This window comes from Budorcas taxicolor, chromosome 4 (assembly GCF_023091745.1).
Source record: "Budorcas taxicolor isolate Tak-1 chromosome 4, Takin1.1, whole genome shotgun sequence".
NCBI lineage: Eukaryota > Metazoa > Chordata > Mammalia > Artiodactyla > Bovidae > Budorcas > Budorcas taxicolor.
This window is the reverse complement of record NC_068913.1, coordinates 75,206,546-75,231,356: the sequence shown is the minus strand read 5'-3', so window position 1 is coordinate 75,231,356 and position 24,811 is coordinate 75,206,546. Positions and strand designations below refer to the sequence as shown.

Sequence of the window (24,811 nt, the reverse complement as noted above, 5' to 3'; positions counted from 1 at the left end):
GTTGGTTATATTTCTAATAGCATAACAAGATCTCATATTAATCAAGTTGGTAATTTAATTTTACTGTAACTCAAAGGAGATGGTTAGCCTCATTACATTTAAGAAATCTATGGCACAATGGAAGCAACTTTCAGCTTGGCCTAATCCTAAGTTATCAATGAACATATAATGACTTATCCTAAAGGAGCTGAGCCCTTAGCTTCATTGTGGTCATTACTCTTTGTTTTCTTGCCATCTGTCTCCAGGTGAGATACTGCTGACCCATCTAACTATAATATCACCACCATGTCCTCTACCTAACCAGTGACCCATCCCCAAACTGTAAGACCTCTCTACTATAAAATTTTATCAGGCATTGATTGCATTCTTTTGTAATATTCACCTACTGCTTCATGTACTTTAGCCTACCTGAGATCTTAAGTGTTGGGACTTACTATTCTCTCTTTACATTATGCCTTTCCCACCTTGATGACTGGTGAGCCTTTTCTCAACACCCAGTTCTTGGACCCTCTTGGAATCCTTTTCCATGGTATTTCAAGGAGGAGAAAGCCTCCATTATGTTGCTTATTACCAAACACATCTATGATCATTCCTACTTTGTTTTTTGCACAGACATTTCTTTCTTTGATATTACCCCTTATATTTTTGTATTACACACAGTTCTGTCTTCAGCCAACTGATTTATCCAATTCACACACTCTTCCAGGGTAATCACTTTCATACCATAGTTCAGTTCAGTTCAGTTCAGTTCAGTCACTCAGTCATGTCCGACTCTTTGCGACCCCATGAATCACAGCACACCAGGCCTCCCTGTCTATCACCAACTCCCGGAGTTCACTCAAACACGTTATACCATAGTTAGAACCTTATTTATCCAAAATCTCTAACTTTGGCCTAAGCTTCTTCCACAAACATTAGCTCCTGCTAGGCATTGCTAATGAGTGTGTTACAATTTTCAAAATTATTTTTAATTAATTTTCATTGGGGTATAATTGCTTTAAAATATTGTGTTAGTTTCTCTTGTACAGCAAAGTGAATCATCTATATTTATACATATATCCCCTCTTTTTTTGTATTTCCTTCCTATTTAGGTCAACAGAGAGCACTGAATAGAGAGCTCCCTGAGCTATATAGTAAATTCTCATTAGTTAACTGTTTACAATTTTAACTACGCTCCATCTCAAACAGAATTTTGGCCACATAATTTACCTACTTAAAATCCTCTTGAATTTTCTCATTGCCTGTAGAATAATAGTGACAAATGCATATGTTCCCATATTACCCTCTTAAATTTTATCATCAGACATGCCATATGATATTTAAAAAATTGTTTTCATGTCTATGGTTCCCATAAATATTTTAAAGGCAAGAATTGTTTTATTCATTTCTGTGTCAACAGTACCAAACATATTATCTAGCCCAGAATAGGTCCTTATTTAATATGCATGACATAAATTAATGGATAATGATGGCTTACATATTCATGCCTCTTACCATCCTGCAAGTTCTGCTCTATTATCCTAGTGCCTAGATGAAAGAACAGCTGGCATGTAAAGGATGCCAAATAAATATGCATAAAGAATGGGTGAACAAAATAAAGAATGGATTTTAGCTTTGTTTCTCCAAAATGACTAACCTTCTATGAAAAGAAACTGGGCCATAAGTCTAAATCATAGGGGTATCATTGCCCAGACTAGAAAGCAATCTGGGAAGATTCTCACAGGGTTGGATGAACTGATGAGGCAATTAATCTAGATATGGGAACATAGTGATTCAAGCACTAATATGAGTCTAACACACATGGCAAGAAGCGGGAAGGGCATTAGTACATTAATACAGAGCAAATTAGACTAAATATCCAGAGTGCCTAGCTAAGAGAGTTGAAGTAGAAATCTGGTTACATTCTAGGTTAATGGGGCATATCAAAGCTACTTGACAGGATATATTCAGAAACAAGAAGGTGGACACCAATTTCAAGACCAATAAACCAGTTGCTGAAGGAATTGACATTATAGAGTTACTTAATAACTGTGGGAGCAGTAGTAGTAGGCTACTGTTGACTAGTAGATTTAAAATCAGGGGAAATAATTATTTTTTCATCCAGTGTTTCTCAGTAGAAATTACGGTCTTTCTCAGTATAATTTTAGCAATTGGATTGGAACGAGTGTCTACATTGGTTTACCCACAGTTCTTACTTTACAGTGACACAGCCTCAGAAAATTGACCATGTGCTTGGACATTGAGCAACTCTGCCTCAGCTTCATTAACTGGAGTTGCATAACAGGTGACAACAACTGAGAATTCAGGGTGACTTTGTCAGTAAAAATGTATTTTCACATTATTCCAGATTATGTATTACACAAAGGATTTTATGACAATAGCTTCATGGCCAGAGTAGAGCTTTTCCAGTTAGACTCAGCATCTATATCTAAATATCTTTTATTTCTAAAACACCCTTTAATTATGATATTACATGGCTCTCAATGAAAAAAGTTATGAGAGTTCTAATCTCACAACATTTTAGTCTATATCATTCCCTATAAACGTTCACATTTTACAAAGCCATCTGACTAAATTACATACCCTGTTTCTTGCTTAATTTTTCTTGTCAGGATATGGTGCTGATATACCCATTTCTCTTTCCTCTAAGGGACTATTGATATTCTACCATGGCATATCCGAGTCCCCTGATTAAAAGAGGAAGGATACATAAGTGGATAAATTAGCAAGCCATACAGGGTTCACAATAGTTTGTCCTTCAAAGCCAGAAGTAAATGCATAAGCCCAACAGTAGAGACTAGGGAATAGAAATGGGAAAAAACCTGAGTCTCAGGCAGAGGAGATACAATCCAAGAGTTGGGTAGGCATAGCAGAATCATAGAGGAAAAGAAGAGAAAAAAAGAGATTTCTTAAGGATTTTTGGCAAAACTTGAAACTGAGATTAGGGCGAGAGCTACTTTTAGTAAAAGAACCACAACCTAGTCACTCATGGCATTGCTTGGAATGAAGTAGACCAGTTCTGACGTGTAAAAGTAGACTATCTATGGAGATGAAGCTGAGGTGGTCCAGTCCTATATGTTCCAGCAGGCTGGAGGGTAAGGTCTCAGACTAGTAGAGAAGCCATCATGTAATTTAATCTTGCACTTTATTAACAGCAGAACAGGCAACCAATACTTAGTAATTCAATGATTTGCATGAAATCACATAACATTAAGGCAGGGGTGCACTTCCCATTGTATCATGCTGTCATCCACTCACTTTTCCACTCATCTAACCATACTTTCATCCTGCTATTATCAACCACTTGTACAGGCAAGAATCTCTTAATAGGCAACTTTAACAGTTAATTTCTTAATAAGTCTTTCTTCAGACTTTAACAGTGTAGCATGGGAGAATTACAGGCTTCCCTAGTGGCATCATCAACTCAATAAACATGAGTTTGAGCAAACTCCAGGTGATCATGAAGGACAGGGAAGCTTGGTGTGCTACAGACCGTGGGGTATCAAAGAGTCAGACATGACTGAGCGACTGAACAACAACCGGTATCTCAGTGGTAAAGGATCCACCTGCAGTGCAGGAGATTTTAATTTGATCCCTGGATTGGAAAGATCTCCTGGAGAAGAAAGTGGCAACCAACCCCAGTATTCTTGCCTGGGAGATCCCATGGACAAAGAAGCCTGGCAGGCTACAGTTCACGGGGTCACAAAAGATTCAGACATACCTTAGCACCTAAACAAAGAAGGAGCAAAGTGGAAGAATTACATGTGAAGAGATGAACGCTGTAAATTGCAATACAGTAATAATCATCAGTTCAGTTCAGTTCAGTCGCTCAGTCATGTCCAACTTTTTGCGACCCCATGAATCGCAGCATGCCAGGCCTCCCTGTCCATCACCATCTCCCAGAGTTCACTCAGACTCAGGTCCATCGAGTCCATGATGCCATCCAGCCACTCATCCTCGGTCGTCCCCTTCTTCTCCTGTCCCCAATCCCTCTCAGCATCAGAGTCTTTTCCAATGAGTCAACTCTTCACATGAGGTGTCCAAAGTACTGGAGCTTCACCTTTATCATCATTTCTTCCAAAGAAATCCCGGGGTTGATCTCCTTCAGAATGGACTGGTTGGATCTCCTTGCAGTCCAAGGGACCCTCAAGAGTCTTCTCCAACACCACAGTTCAAAAGCATCAATTCTTTGGCGCTCAGCCTGCTTCACAGTCCAACTCACATCCATACACGACCAGAGGAAAAACCATAGCCTTGACTAGACAGACCTTAGTCGGCAAAGTAATGTCTCTGCTTTTGAATATACTATCTAGGTTGATCATAACTTTTCTTCCAAGGAGTAAGTGTCTTTTAATTTCATGCCTGCAGTCACCATCTGCAGTGATTTTGGAGCCCCAAAAAATAAAGTCTGACACTGTTTCTACTGTTTCCCCATCTATTTCCCATGAAGTGATGGGACCAGATGCCATGATCTTCGTTTTCTGAATGTTGAGCTTTAAGCCAACTTTTTCGCCGTCCTCTTTCACTTTCATCAAGAGGCTTTTTAGTTCCTCTTCACTTTCTGCCATAAGGGTGGTGTCATCTGCATATCTGAGGTTATTGATATTTCTCCTGGCAATCTTGATTCCAGCTTGTGTTTCTTCCAGTCCAGCGTTTCTCATGATGTACCCTGCATAGAAGTTAAATAAGCAGGGTGACAATATACAGCCTTGACGTACTCCTTTTTCTATTTGGAACCAGTCTGTTGTTCCATGTTCAGTTCTAACTGTTGCTTCCTGACCTGCATACAGATTTCTCAAGAGGCAGGTTAGGTGGTCTGGTATTCCCATCTCTTTCAGAATTTTCCACAGTTTCTTGTGATCCACACAGTCAATAAAGTAGAAATTGATGTTTTTTCTGGAACTTTCTTGCTTTTTTCATGATCAAGCGGATGTTGGCAATTTGATCTCTGGTTCCTCTGCCTTTTCTAATACCGGCTTGAACACCTGGAAGTTCATAGTTCATGTATTGCTGAAGCCTAGCTTGGAGATTTTGAGCATTACTTTACTAGCATGTGAGATGAGTGCAATTGCAGGTATGGATTAAATATGAAAGGATCAAAAATACCCACCTATTCTCAGTATCAGTAAATTTTTTAAATTAAAAATGAATAAAATTCATAATAATACATTAGATATATATCATATGACATAAAATTCCATCATTGATTTGCTAGTTATAAAAAGTTCCCTTCCTAAAGACTGCCTAGAAGAGGAGACTAAAAACTTATTTAATAAAAAAAAATTTATTAAATATAAGAAAACTTCTTGTTAAGCATTCTCAATGATTCTTTAAATGTTGAAAAAGTATTATAAATTTAATATGACATTTATCTGAATAAGTCATTTTAAAACAGTAGGCACTGCCAGTAGGCATTTATGTTACAATTCAGTAAGAATTTTGTAGTAATTAATTACTTTTCATAAGTCATATTTTGAGTGCAAAGAGAGAAAATACACTTTTTCACACCAAGAATTTCATATTCATGCATATAACAGGTATGCCTGTAAGGTAGCAAGTGTTCTGACTAGCATAAAGCATTTAGTTAGAAAAATGAATGCTCTCTACCAAATTATTCTTATTATTGTAATGATGCTTACACTCTAAAACCCACTGCTCTCTCTTTAATAAACAGAAAACTGTCAAGCACTTGACACTTGTTGACTCGTTTAGTCTTCACAGCAACTTTATAAAATATCATCTCTTCTTATCCCATATAAAGAAGGCAAGGCAAAAACACATCTAGAAATACACTCAATGTTGATGAGCAGGGACAGGATTCAGACTCAGATCCATCTGACTTCAGAGCTATTAATCACCAGGCTCATGGCTGCCCTAATTACTTAGCCTGTATCCAGATGCTGCGTAATTCTGAGGTACCTCTGCTACCTGTTTTAGTAGATTTGAAATGATACAGAACCCCTAGGTCCCAGAAAGAGTCAGAGGACTCATTATAATTTTTAAAATCTATAAAGCTCTTGAAGCTGAGAGACAGGCACTAGGAAAATACAAAGTGGTAGTCCTGTTTCTACTGGATGTGCATATGTGCCCTGATTATTGAAAAGGAAAAGAAGGAATCAACTGCTGTTCTTAGTATCTCCTTGATGGTATTGGAGCTTTGAGGATTGAATTCATATTCTTTCCATGAAAGTTTCATATTTGACCTTTCACTGTTATGTGTAAGAGATTACTTTAAGAATTTTAATATTCTCTAATTTTTTCTGTTACACTGGCCACAAGTAAAATGTTTCAAAGACAGTGAATTTTCTTCCTCCTCTGACCAAGTGACTAACACTAATTCAAAAACCTCTCTTGGTCCCCACTGCCTTCCTGCATCTCTGTAACAGTTTGTGTAATGAAAAACTTGCTTTAGACAGTTTTATTTGTATATTTATTTTAAGTTTGTGATACGGAAAAATAATCCTTGAAGACTGACTAACTTGGATCTCAGCCTCTTTCTTAAAAGTTTAAATTCTTAAGTTTTTAGTTTTATCAGTATTAGAAATTAAGGAGAATAATAAGTAGCTTGCAGGATTATTGAGAGTATAAAATGAGATCAATTTCATGGAAGTACTTAGTAGAGTGTATGCTAAAAGTGGGTACTTAATGTTTTTGGACATTTTGTGTGTGTATGTGTCTTTCTTTTATGTGTATCATTGTATTCATGTGACATTAATTTTTTAAAAATATCATACCATTCTCCTATGAGTCTACAAAGTAACTTTCATTTTCTGATGAAAATAAGAGCAAGTGATAGGAGTCCTTATCCTCTTCAACCCACCATCTCATATGAAAGCACAGTCCCTGATAATAAATTCAAATCCGATTTATTTGAATAGAATTTTCAAGATGTTTTTATCTCACAATTTCTTTTTAACATTTGGACTGTTTAGAAATTCCACAAAGAGGCAAAACAGCATTGGATGCCATTAACATTAATATTACTAATATTTATTTCCCTAAATATGTGACTGGCTTATTTTATTTAAAAATGGTCTTGTATAATATCTAGTTTGTTACTTGTTACTGAGGAAAAAACTCAGTATTTGTTGAATAAATTAAATTAATGATAAAAAGTATAACTTCCTACTATGTATCAGATAGCTTGGCTTACCTTGGCAATGTTAAATCATATCATAGGGAATTAAACTGTTGAAACTATGGCAGAATAAATAGATGAGTATGATTCTAAACATATGGAACTTTTGGAACAATCCTTTTAAAAACTATAGATCCTAAGGAGCCTACTGAAGAATTATCCTAAAGTAATAGTGGGTTGCAACTGCATATAGATTCACAATCAGAACTATAGATTACTGATTTCCAATGCTCTTCTCATTTTACCATAACCAATAGTTCTCCTTACAATTTGTTAAGAATCAAGTATTAGTTTCCCAGACTGAAACTGGACATAATTAAATTTGACCTTTCCATCAGTGGCCAGGTAAATATAACATCAGCTACATCCTGTATTAAAAAAAAAAAAAAAAAGAGCTTTGCCCTCTTATTAGTGATTCATTCAAGCTGCTCAGAAGACAACATATTAAATACGTGAACTTGTCACTAGGTAGCATGCCTTGGGTACATCTTCATATCATTTCTAATTTGGAAAGAATGACACATTTCTGACTCACTGGCAAGGTGCCAGAGTGATGACTGCCTTTATGTTCATGAAACAACAATTAAATATTTAAAACTTGCTTATATAACTGCTTATTTTGGAGAAGATTCCTAATGGCTGCATCTGAACAGAGATTATTTTTGAAAAGCACATATTTTGTTCATCAGTATTCTATACCACCAACTTCATCTTTCTCAGCATAAATTAATATACAGTTCTTCTATTAGAAAAACACATAAGCATATAATGCAGTTCCAGTTGTACCCTGAAATAATCATAAGAGTAGCTATTGCTTTATTACCTGTGAATGTCTGCCATATAGGAAAAAGGGGGCAGGTATAATTTCCATATCGCTTACAGATACTGCACTGCACAAGTTCATAAGGGTTATGAACTGGTTTTCAGAGTGTTTTTAGCAATCAGTGAAATAGTAAAACACAAGCAAACCAATGAGATTTAACTGGACACCATGTGATATGAGCCCATGAAGATGCAAGGACTACCAGTCTCTTACAGAGAACATCCTAGCCCTCACCAATAAAAGTAGGCAATATTCTAAGGTGGGGTTGAAAAAGAGGACACATGAAAATATATGTAAATTTGCCCAAGGTCAGAAACAAGGCTGAATCTATTAAATAGCAGTCCTTGGCCTGGAGTTCATGCCTATCAAAATCCATTATTGAATTCATTAATGCATATACGTAGTGAGTGAAGGAATAAATACATTTAATGTCTTTCTGACTTTTTGCCTATTTATTTATTGTGTCAAAAGGGAGAGAACCAGAAAGTCTGAAATGAGTATAGTGATGTCAAAACCCATATAATTGTATGCTTTAAAGAGTGAACCCTAATGTCACCTATAGACTTTGGCTAATAATAACACATCGGTATCAGTTCATCAACTGTAACATGTTCATCTAACACATTAATGTAAAATGTTAATAATAAGGGTGCCTAAAATCTTGGTGGTTCATGGTAAAGAATCCACCTGCCAGTGCAGGAGACATGGATGGGATGCCTGATCTGGCAAGATCCCACATGCTGCGGAGCAGCTAAGCCTGTGTGCCACAGCCATTCAGCCTATTCCATTGCTCTAGAGCCTGGGAGCCGCAACCACTGAGCCCACATGCCACAAGCACTGAAGCCTGCATGCCTTAGAGCCCATGCTACTCAATTAGAGAAGCCACCACAATGAGAAGCCTACACACTGCAGCTCCAGAGTAGCCCATGTTAATCACAGCTGGAGAAAAGTCTGTGCAACAGTGAAGACCCAGCAAAGCCCAAAATAAAGAAAATTATTAAAAATTGCCTATTGCTTAAAAAAATGAAAATGTACAATGAAATCACATTTTGATAGTCCTACCTTCATTGAACTCAGGAAGAACAATGGATGGTATAAAAATAATCCTTGTTATGTAATGTACATGGCTGAGTTCCAGGTGGACCAGATGACAAAGAGAGCTCCTCTTTATGGAGATATCTTGAAATCACCAGTTCTGTTCTGTTATTTTTCATGAGAGAGAGAGACCCTCAGCAACCCTTGAGCAAAGCAGAACTACTGACAGATCATATTTACAATCATTAGATACACTGGAAATTCAAAGGGTGAAATTTCTATATTCAAAAGAAAGATTTTGAAATGTGTCTATTATGTAGGTGTGTAAAATATGGTAATAAAATGTATTTTCTTCCTCCGGAGTGACAATAGTGTCCCATTTATAAATGTAGTAATTACTACCACATCAATTCAGCCCACAGATATGTATAACTGTAATGAATATAGACATATTGCATTCATCTAAATTGAATACATTGAAATTAATAACCTATTGTGCATTAGACAGGAAATACTTTCATTTAGCCATTACTCCTGCTCTAACTACTTATCGTAAAAATGCAATTAATAGTGTCTGACATTTCATTTTCTAATATAGAAGAAATCAATGAAAACTGTCAGGTAACTAAGTTTTCTGGAAACTTGCTAGTGACACCTGCCCAATTACAAATCATTTTTAAAAAATTCAACATTTGCAACAGCTGTCTAGGAAAGAAATGGTCATTAAGTGATGCTGACCTAGACATTGTTTCACTTTTGCTTGAGAATTAACTGCAAACATGTTCCCTTTAAGAAGATCCATGTGATTGCCAAATAAATTCCTGTTCTAAGGCCTTCTCAGGTGGTTCTGGAATCAATCTGTACATTTCTAAAAAGCCCTGTTTCCCATCCCCTTTCACTAAAATAGGCTTAGCAACTCCTAAAATGATGGGCTAAAATAATATAAAGCCAAAGTCTTTGCTTTTAAAAAAGGACATATGAGCCAGATAAATGACAAAACTCCAAGGACTTTCTCTCTGTTTTTCTGAATGTTTGCTATCTTGTTTGATAAAAAGTCAGCTGCATTTGGTTTACTTGTTCTATAACCAGAAATGTTTAAAAAGTGATTGTGCTCACAAAGGCACTTCATTGTTTCAAACTGGCTGCTGCAGGTTTCTATCTATTGAAATTCTAATAGGTAATTTACTTTCAAACTTAGAGAAAACTAGCAATTGTGAAAGAAGTATGCTATACAAAAGCTCTGTGTCTCAAATCTTGAAATATTAACTTCAAGCTGGGAAAAATGACTCAAAAGTGAGGAAAGTCTATTGGAATGCTAGTTTTCTTTGAGAGGAAGTCATTCACATGGACTAAAGGAAATGCTCTAAACTACATTATATTCATTTTAAGATCATGAACTGATGTACAAAAGCCTGGCTCTGCTTTCATATATTTTGAAAGAAATATTCGTCACACATTTTATCTATTAATTATTATTCTCATAGAACTTTGTAAAACTTGGGTCACTGACTTGACAAATCCTCAAAAGAAATTGTGCATACCAGTTTTATAGACACACTTTTGCGTTATTGAAGACAAATACAATTGTCAATTAAAGTCAAAGTCTGATGAGCTGAAAACTGGAGTGAAAGTTACTATGTGTCACAGTAGCAGAACCCATAGTACAGCCTATCTAGACTTTGGTGAAGAGTGGAATCAGATTTTCACAGTTGCTTGAGCAGTTGGAGCGTCTGTACTTATTGTTAACATTAGCACCAATTCAATAAGCCATATAGCTGTGTCATAATCTATTGTGTGTGTTCGTACTGCATAGAGCTAGACTGAAAAGAAAGTCAGCTGCACAGGACAGAAATTGTGGGTCTATTGTAAAAGAAGCGGAATAAGAAAGTTAGAATCATCCTGTAGGCATGCACGGGACTTCAGAAATTCTTTTCTAATTAAAAGATATGCAATCCAGAAGTTCTTTGGTTTTGCCCAGATTGACGTAGAATGATAAGTAGTAGATCTGGACTAATTCCAGTCCTTGCCTTCAACTTCTGAGAAAACCAGCAGAGCCACAAATTCTATGAAGTCTATTTTCTTTCTCGGAAGAGGAGCTTGATCTAAAGGATGAGCTTTTGCATCTCTGAAACTTAACATATATAAATGAGTATACAGTATTCAAGCTGATATATTAGATACTGATATATACTCTTTATCTTCTTAACACAATCAAAATCTATCTAAGAACTTATTTAGAGAGTATGTTCTTACTCCTGAAATGTCAGAAATAAAATACTTTGTTTCAAACTATCTCTTACAGAAGGAGACAGAATCACTTCCTCCTTTTATTTTCCTAAGGTTTAAAAAAATATTAAGAGCTTTGCTAGTCTATAGATTGTTAGTTATAGACAGTTTCAGTGGATTGAACACTGAACTGAACCAGTACTAAAACTGGCTTTAGAAAGGGAGAAGCTACCTTCTTTTCTGATATTGGAGGGATATCTTAGATAAAAAGGAAGGAAAAGCAGAAGAAAAAAGAATTTATTCCTGAAATGATTTTTTTTAACTCCTGTGTTGCCCTTGAAGCAATTTAGTGTATGGTGGGGATTTAGTTGTATTATAAAGGTTTGGATTATTTGCTGTGTTATTCTACTGTGCAAGATAACAAAAACACATAACTCCTATTTTCAAGAGGCTCTCAGACCACCTGAAGTGATAGAATTAACTTACACATTGAAAGTGACAATAGAAAGGGATATACAGTCACATGGTGGGGATGTTAAGTGCTATATATTTTCAAAGAAGGGAAATAACCTGATGCTTTATAAGGTGCCTACATACCAAAGCAGAATAAACCTATTTAGAGAATTTTACAAAAAGACTAAATTAGTTGTCTTGCATTTGGCTCTTACATACAAAAAATAAATGGCAGTTGATGATCTAATTCTGGAGTTAAAGAAGGTGACATAAAATATTGCTAAGAATGAATAAACTCACATTTTGCAATGAGAGTAATATAGATTTTACTCTACGTATTGATAAACAGGAAGTCATACACACTTTAGAGAGAGCATGAATTCCTCTTCTCTGACTCCTATTACAGCTGGTGTCATTTCTGAGCAATAGTTAACACAGGAATTATGATTCTGCTCATATTGTTCCTCAGTGTTCTCCTTGTGATTATTTTCCCTGGACGTCTCTCTTGGAATGTCTGCTTGTGTTTCAGAGTGTTTACACAAAGTCTGAATTCACTTTGAATACTAAAGCATAATTAAGTTATTTTTAAAATTGATTCCTATATATATATATATATATATATATATATATATATATATATGTATGCTGCTAAGTCGCTTCAGTCGTGTCCGACTCTGTGCAACCCATAGACGGCAGCCCACCAGGCTCCCCCATCCCTGGGATTCTCCAGGCAAGAACACTGGAGTGGGTTGCCATTTCCTTCTCCAATGCATGAAAGTGAAAAGTGAAAGTGTCTGACTCTAGCGACCCCATGGACTGCAGCCTATCAGGCTCCTCCATCCATGGGATTTTCCAGGCAAGAGTACTGGAGTGGGGTGCCATTGCCTTCTCTGATATATATATATATATATATATTTTTTTTTTTTTCCTCTCCACTCATTATGCCCTGGAAATTCTTGACTGACTGCTATCTGAATATTCTGTTAAATCTCTCGGCTGGAATCTGTGTTCTCACTAGAGGCCATTCCTCAGCAAATCTCTCTTCTGTGCTAGCTGCAGTGATGGCAGGGATGCATATAAACCTTTTAGTAGGAAAAAAGTCATTACAGTATTAAAAAAATACAAATTTCACTGATAAGAAATGACAATGCCCTTAAACTCCTAAAAACCCTTAGGGCACTCCATAGGAGTAGCAGCAAACACTCACAAAGGAGCGGTCTTTGTGTGCCCAAAAACCATAAGCTGGGACTTTGGATGTCTATCTAGGGAGGAACAGGATCAGGGTTAAGACTCTGAATTCTTGCTCAACTGCTTGCAAACTCCATGGTATTCAGTAGTGAAAAAGTGAAAGTCATTCAGTCGTGTCTGACTCTTGTGACCCGGCAGCCTAGTTCATGGAATTTTCCAAGCAAGAATACTGGAGTGGGTAGCCTTTATCCATTCCAGGGAATGTTCCCGAAACAAGGATCAAACCCAGGTCTCCTGTATTGCAGGTGGATTCTTTACCAGATGAGCCACAAGGGAAACCCAAGACTACTGGAGTGGATAGCCTATTCTTTCTCCAACAGATCTTCCAGACCCAGGAATCAAACCGAGGTCCTGCATTGAAGTTGGATTCTTTACCAGCTGAGCTATCAGGGAAACTCTGTAGAGCAAGGATAATAATGTCACCTTCCCATAATGAGTATAATGATTGAAGTGAAGTGAAGTCACTCAGTCGTGTCTGATTCTTTGCGACTCCATGGACTTTAGCCTACTAGGCTCCACCATCCATGGGGTTTTCCAGGCAAGAATACTGGAGTGGGCTGCCATTTCCTTCTCCAAGTATAATGATTAAATAAGTTCAAACATAAAAAGCACCTAATATCATTCTTAGTGGAGCAGACATTCAAGAATTTGTCTGTAATGGAAAGACTCGAGTTTGATCCCTGCATCAGGAAGATGCCCTGGAGAAGGGAATGGCAACCCACTCCAGTATTCTTGCCTGGAAAATTCCATGTACAGAAGAGCCTGGCAGGTGACAGTCCATGAGGTGGCAGAGCCAGAAACAATGGAGTCATTAACACTGTCACTTCTAGGTATCACTCAGCAGTCACATTATCTATCTGTCTATTGACCTACCTACCAACCTACCTATATACCTATCATCTATAGCTATAGATTAAAAAAAAGGAAAAAAAAAACCTATAGTGTTTAATGCTGAAAAGTGAAAGGAAAGGAAAGTCGCTCAGTCGTGTCTGACTCTGCGATCCCATGAACTGCAGTCTACCAGGCTTCTCTGTCCATGGGATTTTCCAGGCCAGAATAGTTGAGTGGGTAGCTGTTCCCTTCTCCAGGGGATCTTCCCAACCCAGGGATTGAACCCAGGTCTCCCACTTCACAGGTGGATTCTTTACCATCTGAACCACCAGGGAAGTCCATTAAAAATAGACGAGGTGATATGTTCTCATGGTTAGGAATATAGTTCTGAATCAGATGGACTGAGTTTAAATCAAAGGTCTATTCTGCATGAGGGGCACCCAGAAATTTCATCTTTATCTGTGTCTTCACCCAAATCAGGAGTGCTTGATAACAGTAACTAACTCATAGCACTGTGACACTGATTGTGAAAACAAATCAAATGAAATACTTTGCATATTACCGGCAGTATAATGCTATTTGTTTATACTCTCTCGATTTTGTTTTGTTCCATTTTGTTTTTACAGAGTTTAACAGGAAAAACAAAAACATGGCATTAGATTTGAATGCAACACACAGTGACAGCTGAAGACAGACATCTGGCTCGTGAGAACAAGAAGTGTCTGAATTGGGAATGGAGATTTGACAGGTGTTGGGTGGAGGGTGGTCCCTGAGGACTGAAATGAAAAATGCCTGCTCTGTTGGGGAAGGGGAGCCTAGCTTCCCATAACTGACACCTAAACAATAAAGAATGGGCCCACAAAGTTCAATAAAAAGCATTTCCCCCACCCCACAGGGAAGAGATGAAGTTATCTTCCCAGCTGAGTGATGTACTATGTGGATGACAAGTTTTTCTTCCCATGAGATCTGTCTTTGTGTTGCAAACTAAAGGTGGGGAAATCCAATGCAAAAACAAGCAGAAACCTCAGCCAGGAACCTCATGTTCCTATGAGGACACAAGTGCCCTTTATTGCTGACTCTTTTATTTTGAAACTCTTCACGGTGCCATATACTGGATAACTTACTTGTTAGAAATAATGTTTCTTGCATTAAACAAACATTTTTTTCTTTCTATAAACAGGCTCTGCTTTCTGCTATAGATGGTGAACTGAGCTGGTGTCCTGACCTGTCCTTTTGCTACTGTGTCTTTTGGATTTCTGCCTTTGGCAGAAGTACAGGAGGGACAAATGTTTTAAGGACTTTGGTTTTGATTTTTTAAAAGTTTTGGATATTTTCTGTTAAATTTTTACTACCCTATACAAAAATCATGATTTGAAAGTTTATCAGTTTATAACATACAGAAATGTACCTCAAATATTAGCAATAAATAACATACACTTATTCTACAAGGATGTGTATTAAATTTCATTGCATTTATGTGACCATATTCCCGATGTGACATGACAAATAATTTCAGGGCCTCAAAGTTAATTTTTTATTTAGTATAAAACATGTGCCAACTTAGTGTTTTTCACTAACAGCCTTATGATCTAATTGATTCTATAATCTTTTCATTAAAAGAGGAAAAAAATCTATTCTTACAAATACTACTGTTATTGTACAGAAATAAACACTCACCCAGGGTGACCACAAATTTAGAAGGTGATTTAAATGTCAAGCATTTTATTATTAATAACAAAATGACAAAGATAAAATTTTATGGACTTTAACTAAAAAGCCTGTCTAGACCCACACCGATTATTCTGTTTAGCAAGTAAAAACTTTAAAAATAACTTGTGTGTGTATATGCATTTGTGTGGTAGTATTTCCAAAAAAAATTCCCATGTTAATTATGTGCCTTAAATCAACTCATAAGTTTGTCAAGATAGTATCACAATCAAACATTAGTTTGTAAAGTTTAATTATAAGGACAGAAATGGTAAGGACTTAACAGAAACAGAAGAGATTAAGAAGAGTGACAATAGTACACAGAAGAACTGTACAAAAAAGTTCTTAATGACCTGGATAACCAAGATGGTCACTCAGCTAAAAAGCTCGTGGAGGTGATGGAACTCCAGCTGAGCTTTTCAAATCCTCGAAAATGATGCTTAAGTGTTGCACTCAATATGCCAACAAATTTGGAAAACTCAGCAGTGGCCACAGGGCTGGAAAAGGTCAGTTTTCACTCTATTTGCAAAAAAAGGCAATGCCAAAGAATGTTCAAATTACCAGACAATTTCACTCATTCCACATGTTAGCAAAGTAATTCTCAAATCCTTCAAGTTAGGCTTCAGCACTATGTGAACCAAGAACTTCCAGACGTACAAGCTGGATTTAGAAAAGGTAGAGAAACCAGAGATCAAATGGCCGACATCTGTTGGATCATAGAAAAAGCAAGGGATTTCAAAAAACATCTACTTCTGCTTCATTGACTATACTAAACCCTTTGATTGTATGGATCACAATAAGCTGTGGAAAATTCTTAAAGTAATGGGAATACCAGACCACCTTATCTGCTTCCTGAGATACCTGAATACAGGTCAAGAAGCAACATTGCAACTGGACATGGAACAATGGACTGGTTCAAAATTGGGAAAGGAGTCCGTCAAGGCTGTATATCGTCACTCTGCTTATTTAACTTATATACAGAGTACATTATGTGAAATCCCAGACTGGTTGAATTACAAGCTGGAATCAAGATTGCCAGGAGAAATATCAATAACCTCATATACGGAGATGATACCATTTTAAGGGCAGAAAGTGAAGAGGATCTGAAGAGCCTTCTGATGAAAGTTAAAGAGGAGAGTAAAAGAGCTGGCTTAGAGTTCAACATTCAAAACCTAAGATCATGGCATCCAGTCACATCACTTCATGGCAAATACATGGGGAACAAATGGAAACAGTGACAGACTTTATTTTCTTGGCCTCCAAAATCACTGTGGACAGTGACTGCAGTCAAGAAATTTAAAGACACTTGCTCCTTGGAAGAAAAACTATGACAAACCTAGAAAGCATATTCAAAAACAGAAACACCACTTTGCTGACCAAAGCCCATATAGTCAAAACTATGCTTTGTTTTGTTTTGTTTTTCCCAGTAGTTATGAATGGATTGTAAGAGTTGGACCATAAAGAAGGCAGAGTGTCAAAGAATTGATGCTTTTGAACTGTGGTGCTAGAGAATACTCTTGAAAGTCCCTTAAACAGCAGGATCAAAGGAAATCAACCCTGAATATTCATTGGAAGGACTGAGGCTAAAGCTGAAGATCCAATAATTTGGCCACCTGATGCAAAGAGCTGACTCACTGGAAAAGAATTGATTCTGGGAAAGATTGAGGGCAGGAGGAGAAGAGGATGACAGAGGATGAGATGGTTGGATGGCATCATTGACTCAATGGATAAGAGTTTGAGCAAGCTCCAGAGACAGTGAAGGACAGAGAGGCCTGGCATGCCGCAGTCGATGGGGTTGCATAGTCGGACACGACTAAGAGACCAAACAACAATTATCTGCTGATGTTTGCCAGTCCTTTTGTTTTTCCATTTAACATTTTCATGAAAAATTGGATGGCCTAAGGTCAATGTTCCATTCATCAATCTTTAATGTCCATATCTGTATGTCAAAATAAACTCATAAAAAGTTATTACTTTAAAAGATATTTAGTAACATCTAAACATTCAATTTCTAATCAATTGAAGAATAATTTATTCAAATAAAAATAAAGTCATGTTTCCTCAATATTAAAAATTTAAAATGCAGAAAAATATCTACTTTCTTGTGTCTCCATTTCACTAAATTAAACTGCACCAACCTATGTGTAAACTGTCTATTATAATAAGTGGGAAAATCATGACCCTAAGTGGTTCTTATGAACTTATGGGTTATAGTGAGTAACCAAGTGACAAAGGTATTATTAATAAATTAATAGCTAAGATTCCCATTTCCTCATAAGTAAAATTTCAAAAATATTTCTCCCCTTTTTATATTAATGCAGAAATCACAAGATAGAAATAACATATGAAAACATAACATATATAAAAACAATTATAGTCACACAGCCAATGCAAGGGAAAAAAAGGAAAAAATGGAAGAAGTATCATATAGATATGCTGTTTAGTAAAAGACAAATTTGTAAAAACAAGCCATCAACAAATGGAGAGTTGGTTTTGTGACAACTTTTTACCTATTTTACATCTGCTTTTCATCCTCTTCCTGTCACACTTTTGTAGAAACCTGTATTAGTATTAAAGGAATTCTTAAACTTGCTACAGTCAGGCACTGAGGACTTTTTGTTTTGTATTGTTTTGTTTGGGCCTTAGGAACTGAAGGATATAAAACTGAATTCTTAACTAAATAACATACACACCTTATCAAAAGCAAAATTAAATATTAATGTTTTATTTTTTGTCTACAGAGTATAGAATCCAATGGGTTTTTATTTCATAAGATTTTATAAAAATGCACTCTTTTTTGTCTGACTTTTCACTCAGCATAGTTGTTTTGACATTAATCCATGTTGTGCACATTACTTGATCATTTTAATTGTAGGATGGCATTCTCTGATATGGATTTGTCAAAATTATCCATCCCCTTGTTAATAGGCACTTGGTTACTTTTCAGTGGTATTCTCAACTGGGGGACAAGAAGGAGGGGTAGAAGGAAGGAAGCATAAGTGGGTACTAAGAAATGTTTGGTGGTGACATGTGAAACCGTCTTGATTATAGTTGTGACTTTGTGTAATGTATGTCATAACTCATTAAACTGCACACTTTAAATATGTACATGAAAAAGTTAATGATTAGTCTTTCTAATTTATTTCCTGTACTCTTGATAGGAATTCTTTATTCTTGCATTGTTGAGAAAAGCTCTGGGCAGATACTATCCCAAACAGAACAGCATCAATAATTTTTTTTTCAGTATATACCTATTTTTTTTATTAGAATAAAATTGCTTTACATTGTTTTTCATTCTGCTCCTTATGCAATATCCTCAGGTAAGTATTTTTCCCTTTTTCATGTGTTTGGTATGGTGGTATATTTTACCTTTATCTTATGAAGGAGTAAGAATGCTTGAGTGTAAAATGAGAATACAACGAATATCATTCAAATTTTTTAATATAGGTTTCATTAGACAGAGATCAAAATATTCCTGAAGTGATAACAAGTAATTCAGTTGATAAGATAGTTAACTCATACTCTGTAGGCATCAACATAACAGCTGATAAGTTATTCACCATCTAGTTGAAAGCAAATTCAATAATTTGGTGAGCTATTCTTTGCATTCCATCAGTGTTTATGAGGCATTAACAACATTTAGGTGACAATTTTGTCATAAAAGATAATTTTGTGTACCTTATGACTACTTGACAGTGGTTGCTGAACATCATGGCTAATCAGTATTGAATTATATATTGCAATTAATGGCTCACTTGAACATTTTATAAATTCACAATAAATATTGAAAATTAAAACATTGATACAAATATATATGTAAATAGCTAAAACTTACTTTTGTGGAATACATAGGAAAATTTGATATTTAAAAGAATATTTTAAAATTTTATGCAAATTTTAATTTATGTTATTCTTAAAAACTTGGTTCTATTTATGTTGTTTTTTTTTTTTTAATTCTGTGTTTAGCAAGCGTTTATCTTACCTAAATTGGACATGCAGTTTTTAAAAGTCATTCATATAAAGAAAATGCAATAAATGATGTGAGACTCTTCTTTTGAGGTAGGAGACAGGGGAACTAGGTAAGTTAATATCTAGCTTTACTTCCAGACTGATTTGCATGACTACCTATGTCTAGTGTCTTGTCTCTAGCTTTCAGATCTCTAAAATAGGGGTTTGGTTAATTGACAAGTTTCTTTTGAATTCCAAGACTATGCCATTAATTTTTGTCTTTTAGAGACAGTCTTCTTAAATATGAATGTGTGTTTTTGAAGAGAAAAAAGTTAGTTAATAGAATTTTTCTGACAATAAAATATGAAAGTGAGGAAAGAATTTGGGAAGAGGAAGCTGAATTTTTTAGCCTCCCTAGTTTCCACAGGGATTCATTCATTTAGAATGGATGGATACTCATTTATTCTCCAAACCTTTTCTACTGTAGACAAAGCCCAGGACACAAAAAGACACTATACTAAATGGCATCTGTTACACCTAGATAGCATATTCAAAAGCAGAGACACTACTTTGCCAACAAAGGTCCGTCTAGTCAAGGCTATGATTTTTCCAGTGGTCATGTATGGATGTGAGAGTTGGACTATAAAAAAGCTGAATGTTGAAGAATTGATGCTTTTGAACTGTGGTGTTGGAAAGGACTCTTGAGAGAGTCCCTTGGACTGCAAGGAGATCCAACCAGTCCATTCTAAAGGAGATCAGCCCTGGGATTTCTTTGGAAGGAATGATGCTGAAGCTGAAACTCCAATACTTTGGCCACCTCATGCGAAGAGTTGACTCATTGGAAAAGACTCTGATGCTGGGAGGGATTGGGGGCAGGAGGAGAAAGGGACGACAGAGGATGAGATGGCTGGATGGCATCACTGACTCGATGGACGTGAACCTGGGTGAACTCTGGGAGTTGGTGATGGACAGGGAGGCCTGGCGTGTTGCGATTCATGGGGTCACAAAGAGTCAGAAAAGACTGAGCAAATTAACTGAACTGAATGATTTAACAGCATATCAAAATCTTCCAAATATCTTGATTCAATTTATTCATGCTAAAATGAAAAACTAATAGGAACAAAGACACAGATAAACAAAAGGAACCTAATTAAATTCAAACACTTATGTACAGCAAAAGAAACCACACCAAACAGTAAGACTACTCACAAAAAGGCAGAAAATATCTGTAAAAGATGCAACCAACAAGAGATTAGTCTCAAAAATTTACAGACAGTTTGAGTGGCTCAATTGTCAAAACAAACAACCCAATAAAAAAATGGACAGAAGACCTAAATGAACATTTCTCCAAAGAAGGCATACCTATGGCTAAGACATGAAAAGATGCTCAATATGATTAATTATTAGAGAAATACAAGTCAAAACTACAAGGAATATCACCTCACACCAGTTAGAACGGCCATCATTTAAAAAATCTACAAACAATAAATGCCAGAGAGGGTGTAGAGAAAAGGGAACCCTTCTACACTGTTGGTGGGAATGTAAACTGGTACAGCCACTATGGACAACGTATGGAGGTTTCTTAAAATACTAAAAATATAGCTACCATATGATCCAGAAATCCTGCTTCTGGGCATGTATCCATAGAAACACATGATTCAAAAGGATACATGCACCAGAGTGTCCATTGCAGTGCTGCTTACAATAGCCAAGACATGGAAGTGACCTTAATGTCCACCAATAAATACCAAGATAAAGAAGATATAGAACACATACATAAATGGAATACTACTCAGCCATCAAAAAAGAATGAAATATTGCCATTTTCAGCAACACAAATGGACTTGGAGATGTACATACTAAGTGCGTAGGTCAGACAGAGAAAAACAAATATCATATGCTATTGTCTATATGCAGAATCTAAAAAAATGAAGCAAATGAACTTATTTACAACACAGACATTCACAGACTTAGAGACTGAACTTACAGTTACTAGGGAGAAGGATGAGAGTGGAGGGATAGATTAGGTGTTTGGGACTGCCATGTACATACTACCACATTCAAAACAGATAACCAATAAGGACCTACTGCACAGCACAGGAATTTCTCTCAAAATTCTGTAAAACTTCGATGGAAAAATAATTTGAAAAAGAATAGATACATGTATGCTTACGACTGAATCACTTGGCTGTGCACCTGAAACTAACACAACATTGTTAATCAATTATGCCTTGATATAAAATTGAATTTTTTTAAAAATAGACATCTGATTATACAATTATAATCTAGATGTGTGACACCACTTATTTAGCCTGATTTTCATTTTGTTTTTAGTTTTCAGCTGCTTTTTTGGTGTTCCCTTAGATACCCAAGATAAATGACTCAAAAAAATTAACATAATTTTTTACTGCTGAGCTGCCATATTTCCAATTCACCAATAAGAAAGAATATGATGGATTGAAATTTTCAGGTAGAAAATATTCTCTTTCAGTTAAATGAGTTTTCATGTCAGGAAACAAAAGAAAAAGATGGAAAATTGAGAGGATCAAGCCCAACCACTAAGAACCAAGTTTATTTCTCTGCCCATGGTGGTGAATGCAATGATTAGAGGAGATACGCCCTTGCACTTCAAATGTGGAGCCCCACAAGGCAACATTCCAAGTGCAGAGCTAAGGATTAAGTGAATTTCAAAAAAAAAAAAAAAAAAAAATCAAAGGACTCTGATATCTGTGCTTTTGGAAACAAAATGCTGAGAGTAACTTTGGAATTGCATCCTAAGAGAGTTATCAGGGTTGACAGAATCTATCAGATATCTTGGCAGAAAGATTTAGATTAGAAAGGCAGAGGTTTGTCTCTCTAGGTCCTCAGAATGATTGTTTCCTTGGAGATTATATTGCGAAGGGCTCTTATCATTTTCTAAGTGAGCATAAGAAAAGTGATTTTCTCAGTTGCCAGAAGATGTATTTATAAATGCAACACAACTACTAAGCCATATCACTCCTGGCTCATGTAGGTGAACAAATATATTGTTTCCTTTTTCTAAATGTCATTTTTAATCAAGAAAAGATTACTCTGGCAGGGAGAGAGAATTACTTTTTTTAAAATCAGATGGTTGGTATAAGGCATATCAGAAATAATCCTTCAGATAGGGACAAAGTTCTTTGCCTTATTCTGTACAAATGAAGAGTTGGGGCAAGAGATGTAATCTTTAAAAGTAATATACATGTTGGGGAAAATGAACTCTGAAAGTATTTATATTTAAATGTTTGTTCCTATGCATTTGACTTCATGACAAGAATAGCTTTCTTTCTCTTAATTTTCACTTTTTTGCCCCTATTTTTTGGGGTAGCTCTTATAAAATAATATAGAAATATTACTATATCCAATGATTGAAGACTTTTTCTATATAAGAATGAAAATGTTGTTATTTATAGTGAGATATCTTCTTACTCAAAGACTAACTTTTAGGTGGCACAAAATAAACTTGCCTTTAAAAAGTTCATCAATTTTTTTAAAACAGGAATTAGCATTATACTGTGTATAATAATACTTTTAAGACATTCTCACTTGTGGCAGTGGTAATTTATTTCATAAATACTTTCACTTTCATTATATATGTGCAAAAGGTATATTATACCTTTTATTTATAAAATTATTTTGTTAATACCATGTCAACATCTGTATATTTTTATTGATTGCTTTATTTTCATACTTTCCTTTTAATGGCTAACCTTTGACTGTAAAAGTACAAGGCTCAAATAGTCAGTTTAATATATCAGTGTTTGTGTGTAGGCACAATAAATTTTAATACAATGATAGAATCTTTTCACAGGCCTTCCATATTTTTTAATGCAGTAGTGTTCTAAAGAAAACTCAAAACTTAAAAATGTTCCCAGACTTTCTGGGAGAGTCCTAACACCAAATATCCTGTTTGGTTGTCACTAGGACAACCAATTTTAGGTTTGGAAAATAGGTTGATTGTAATATTGATATCAAATAGGTATCTAGGTTAGAAGTTGTGGGCTGTCTCATATATAGTTCTCTAGAATCTCTAGAACAACTTGGGCTTTAGCCTCTAAAGGTGGGATAGTAGCTTATATAAGTAGGATAACACAAAGTCATAGAAATTATAGAACTCAATGATGAAATCTGTCTGTAGAAAAGGAAGAGAGTTAGGAGTATTCTTTAACTACTAGGGGAAATAAGCACATAAGAAGCATTGTTTCTAAATATTGAAATCATGAAATATCATTTACAAAGAACACTAAAAGAATATAAAAGAGAAATAAATTGCATTTAAAGTTAACATAATCTATGTTAAATACCTTATAAAGACTATATTATTAACCTTTCATTCTCTAACAGAAGGCTAGGGGAAGAAGAAGCAAAAGACAAATCATTTATCCTTTTCTAAACTGTTTATAGCATCTATGAAATGAATCCTTAAACTGTATTCCATGAGCTCTTGTACTAGGCATGCAGTTTCCACTGCTATTTTATCAGAGAAAAATTCAGTACTGTTTTTAAAGCAGACCAAAGAGGTGCTGTTTTGATGGAAGTGTGTGTGCATGTGCATGTGTGTGCCTGTGTGCTCGTGTGTTTGTGTATGTAGGTTGCAGTCCTTGAAACTCAAGGGCTTGTCCAGAGTTCTTTACAGCATCTCTGCACACTGTAAAGCTCAGCTCAGACAATTCCATCATCCAAGTCTGATCTTATTTTGAACCACCTTCCATACATCTCTTTTTCAAGCAGACTAGCCTTTGCATGACGGAGAGCCAAGAAACTGTGTACCTATGTACTGGAATTTGCTTGATTCCACAGTGACAACCACTCATAAAAAGGCTAACTGTATAAAAGATTGGAATTAAGGGCCCGCAAAAAAGATTCACTGGTGCCTGTCATTCCTGCTGGCTTCTGAGTGACTCAGGCCTCCTCACAAGATCCTGTATTTGGAAGCTGCATATTTAAATCCCAGAAGGATTTAGATATGAATGTGCAGATGGCTGCATAAATAAATGACTGTCACTGACTTCTTATTTTTCTTCATAAAATGGGTGTTATGATCCTGGTCAGTCTTGTCACAGCCATTTTGCCAGTAAGGAAGTATTAGTCACTCAGCCGTGTCGGACTTTTTGTGACCCCATGGACTGTAGCCTGCCAGGCTTCTCTGTCCATGGGATTCTCTAGGCAAAAATAATGAAGTGGGTCACCATTTCCTCCTCCGTGTTCTATCCACAATTGAGATTTGTTCTACCTGAGCTTGCAAATGTACTTAGGACTACAGGGTTTAAAGGTAAAGGAACAAAAAACAACAACAACAAAAGAATATTTCTTCCTTAAGAATAAAAGAAAAACAAAATTTAAAAGCATATGAGTTTTGTCAATTTTTTTTTTTTTTTTTT

At 35.9% G+C, this 24,811-nt stretch overlaps 1 protein-coding gene across 1 annotated transcript in view; it reads right to left on the bottom strand.

Annotated features, from left to right (window-relative positions):
• The window catches only part of ZNF804B (zinc finger protein 804B), a 574,892-nt gene that overhangs the window by 105,624 nt on the left and 444,457 nt on the right, over nucleotides 1–24,811 (bottom strand). The window lies entirely within an intron of this gene.